The following is a 4,844-nucleotide window of genomic DNA, read 5'->3' as shown; positions in this document are numbered from 1 at the left end:
GCACTAAATGTAAAAACCATATGCATTAATGCCATTCTATTTATTTTATATTGAAAAGAAAAAAAATGTAAATAAAAATGTAGAAAAAGAAACAGAAAAATAAAAGAAACAAAAATATATAGAAAAAATGCAATAAAAAGGGGACAAAAATGTCCCAAAGCAAAGTAATAATAACAATGTATATGGAATGTGAATTAAAGAAAATGCATGAGTATGTGAAAAAGTGGGAATTATGGATAGCTAGGTATTGTATTAGGATTGTATAGGTGTTATATGTGTTTGGTGAGAGCTTAGGTTAATCAAAGATTCAAATTTTAAGCTCACTTAACCATATGCATCTGAAAGAACTGAAGATTGATGGTTTAGAAGTTATAGTAAACTCTTGTTGCAAGTATAGTTACTAAACCAAGCAATCAACCTTTCTTACAAATGTTTTGGTTGTCACAAGTAACAAACACCTTTTAAAATTCATAACCGAGTATTTAAACCTCGGGTCGTCTTCTCAAGGAATTGCAGGGAGGTGTTCTTATTATTGGTTGTGAGTTTGTAAATTTGGGGGTTTTTAAAGTATAAGATAAAAAGCGAGAATACTAAATGGCAAGAAAGTAAATTGTATTAATTTAAATAGATAATAAAACTCTTGGCAATGTATGAGAACTGGAAGTCCTAACCTTATCAATTGTGATGAGAATTGGATTTTAATCCCACTTTGTTAACCTCTAACTATGAAGGTAAATCAAGTGGATTAATTAGCTTAATCCTCATGTCCTAGTCAATTCCTATGGAAAGACTAGAGTTATTGGAGCAACTCCCAATTTCAACCACTGCTTTATTTGACAGCTCAAGCGTTACCAATTACTTAACCAAAGCCAAAAGGGAGAATTCTAAATTAAATTAAAAGTATTCATGTAAATAAAGCAAAGCAAAATTAAATCTGAAAATACCTCAAATTGCATTAATAAAAGAAATCAAATCTAACATGAATATTCATAAATTAATTGGAAAAATAAATAAAAGGAACATTGAACCTGTAATTGAAGAAGATGAAATAATCATGAACTGAAGTGAATCCTAATTCTAAATCCTAAGAGAGAGGAGAGAACCTCTCTCTCTAAAAACTACATCTAAAACTAAAATTGTGAATTATGAGAGCATGATTATGAATGGATGCATTCCCCCACTTTATAGCCTCTAATCTGTGTGTTCTGGACTGAAAACTGGGTCAAAAACAGCCCAAAAATCACCGGAGAAGAAATCTGCCACCCTGGTTTTTTGTCACTGCGATGCATCCGCATGGAGCACGCGGTCACGTCACCTAGCGTCAGAGCAACTATGGTATATTATATATCAAATCGAAGCCCCGGACGTTAGCTTTCCAATGCAACTGGAACCGCGTCGTTTGGACCTCTGTAGCTCAAGTTATAGCCATTTGAGTGCGAAGAGGTCAGGCTGGACAGCTTAGCAATTTCTCCAACTTCTTGTATTCCTTCCACTTTTGCATGCTTCCTTTCCATCCTCTGAGCCATTCCTGCCCTGTAATCTCTGAAATCACTTAACACACATATCAAGGCATCTAATGGTAATAAGAGAGGATTAATATTAGCAATTTTAAGATCAAAGAAGCATATTTTCAATCATAGCACATAATTAGGAAGGCAAATGTAAAACCATGCAAATAGTATGAATAAGTGGGTAAAGAGTTGATAAAAACCACTCAATTGAGCACAAGATAAACCATAAAATAGTGGTTTATCAGCATCCTTACCTTTACCCTAGCCCGATTACGACCTATAAATAAGACCTCATGATGAATGTGTGCATGCATTGAATAATTGTTGATTGTTAGATGAAAAACAAATCATAGAAAGCATGATTAGAAGAGAATTGAGTGGATCGACCTTATACACTTGAGCGACTAGATCGGATACACATTTGGTGAGGGTTCGATGTTCAAACCCTTGTTCCCGACGTTCACAAGCTTTCATCATGCAAGTTATGTACACACCGCTTTGATGTTTGAATTGGTAGGATTCATAGATTACCTTGTCATCTTAACCCAATGTGCTCATATTTGTTCTTGGAAGGTTGAGTTGCTTTTGACCAAGTAGGTAGATACATTTGCATTAGTTGGATGCATTCATTTAGGTAATTTGCATTTCATGCACCATATTCTCCTATGGTCTTTGGTCTTTTTTACTTTAAGCATGAGGACATGCTTGATTTAAGTGTGGGGAGGTTTGATAAACCCCAATTTTGTGGTTTATATTGTGTAGAATTTGGGGGGTTTTGTCAATATTTTCCACACTTATTCATAGAAATTGCATGGTTTTGTGTTCTCTTTCTAATTTTGCTTCATGATGGAAAACATGCTTCTTTTGCCTTAAAAATGCCATATTTTGATCCTCTTCTATTACCATTCGATACCATGATATGTTTGTTGAGTGTTTCAGAGTTATAGGGCAAGGATGGCCTGGAAGAGAGAAGGGAAGCATGCACAAGTGGAAGGAACATGAAGAATTGAGCTTTGGAGATTTGACTGCGACGTGCACGCGTGGGTGCAAGGATCTAGGAATGGCGCGCGAGAATGACACATTCACGTGGATTGGCGAATTCCCATTGACGCGTACGCATGCTTGACGCGTACGCGTGGATCACAAAACTTAGGCGACGCGTACGCGTGACCCACGTATACGCGTGACACGCAGCACATGACCTCATTAATGAAATCGTGGCTGGTGATTTCTGGGGAGCTCCAGGCCCAAATTCAGCTGAATTCTTCATGGAAAAGACCCAGAAACTCTAGGGGAAAGGGAGGGGGATCATTGATTGTAGACTTGACACACATTTTGGCTAGTTTTGGTTCTCATGTTCTAGAGAGAGAAACTCTACTCTTCTCTAGATCTAGTTTGATTTGATCTTTCCTTGTTAAATTCTGAATTGGTTTTGTTAATTCTAGTTTTAATTGAATTCTCTAGTAATTTCGTTTAGATCTTGTGTTAGAATTTTGAAGTTCTTGTTAGTTTCCCATTTTCTTCTCCTTTTATGAATTTTGTGGATCTTGAATTTCTACTAGGGTATTGATGTCTTCTATGATGGATAGTGTTGTTTGAGTTGTTTTCCATTGATAATTGTTAGTGGGTACTTGTGGTTCTCAATTAATTTGCAATTTGAATATGCCTTTTAGTAATACATTCCATGTGTTTGATAAAATGTTTCTTTTGATTATGGAGTAGTTTTCTTGACTCTTGGCCTAGGCTAAGGGAATTGGATAAACTTGAGTCATTGGGTCTAATTGATTTGGTGATTTGAGAACCCTTGGTAGTCAATTTGATAACCATTGGCACTAGCCTACTACTAAGTTAATTGGTAGCTAGGTTAGGACTTATGGATTGATGTTGATCAAGCCATTTGATGTACTTCTAGTATAGAAGTAAACTTGATGAGCTTGGTTCCTCATAATTGTCAAAATATGGTTATTAGACAAGGATGGTAACCCCAATTCCCATGCCTAGCCAAGAGTACCTTTTATTATTTACACTCAAAACCCAAAAATACTATTTGTTTGATTATAGTTTTAGCTAGTTAGTTGTTTACTTCATCTTAAAGTAGGATTGGATTACATGATCTCTTGGTAGATTGAAATTGCTCTCACTTTGTTCAGTTACTTGATTTAGTTCCTTGAACTCCAAGATTCCTTGCATGTTAAGTCTAGTGGTTTAGTTTCTTGCTTATGACTCCCAACCCCGGAATTCTAACCAATATTAATGCACATGTTTGCCCATTCCTTGTGAGATGACCCGAGGTTTGAATACTTCGGTTTACTTTTATTGGGGTTAAACTTTGTGACAACCAATCTGTTAAAATTTGATTCGAGGGTTGTTGTTGGTTAGAACTATACTTACAACGGGATTTTATTAAGAAATTCTATACCAACCATAATCTTCGCTATTGGTATGCACCTCCTAAGTATTCCATCTAAGCATCTTTTGAACAAATAGGGTTCATCCCAAAAGAAATAGTTAGCATCATTTAAGAGCTTCTTTATTTTCTTCCACAATTCTCTTGTTCCTAGTTTTCTTTCTTAACCTCCAAAGAGTTTAATCAATTTCTAGATCAAAGAGGAGAGGTTCCTCTTCTTAATTACCCTGCATGCACACAAAAGCACCAAAGAAAGAATGGCCTCTAAGTTAAAGTGAGAATAATTCTACATTTTATATGATGCAATATCACAAATAGGTAACAATTAAGAATAAAATGAATATGTATAATGAGCAATTAAAATAATTAAAAGTAAAATAAGGTCTAATCTAGGTAATCAAACAACTAGTAGTTGGTAATTACCATTAATCCCCGACAACGGCGCAAAAAACTTGACAACAAATAATACCACAGTGAGTAGGTTATGGTTCCCATGAGGATTAAGGAACTATGCAAGCAACAATCAATTCAGTACTCTAGTTAGACAATTTAAATTCGGATGATGATTAATCAAGAAAGCAAACTGGAATTTAAATGACTTGATAAGGAAGTAAATGAAAGTAATAAATGACTTGAATGTAAAGAACGAAAATGTAAATGACAAGAATTATAGTAATTAAAAGCAACAAGACAACATAAATAGAGAATGTGATGAGATATCAATAAAGTAAATGAGCATGAATTGAATTAACTGAAAAGAGAAGTGCAATAATAGTAGATATCATCAAGGAATTAGAAATTAAATGATGAATTAAAATTAAGCAATAATAAGCAAATTGAGAGAATAAAATGGGAAAGATTGTGAAGGATCGGAGATATCAAATCTTTAGAATCAATGGATTTCACCTCTACCTCATTCATGTAAT

Source organism: Arachis ipaensis, chromosome B10, assembly GCF_059453495.1.
Source record: "Arachis ipaensis isolate K30076 ecotype BB chromosome B10, ASM5945349v1, whole genome shotgun sequence".
Taxonomy (NCBI): Eukaryota; Viridiplantae; Streptophyta; class Magnoliopsida; order Fabales; family Fabaceae; genus Arachis; species Arachis ipaensis.
Note: the sequence above shows the minus strand (reverse complement) of the source record.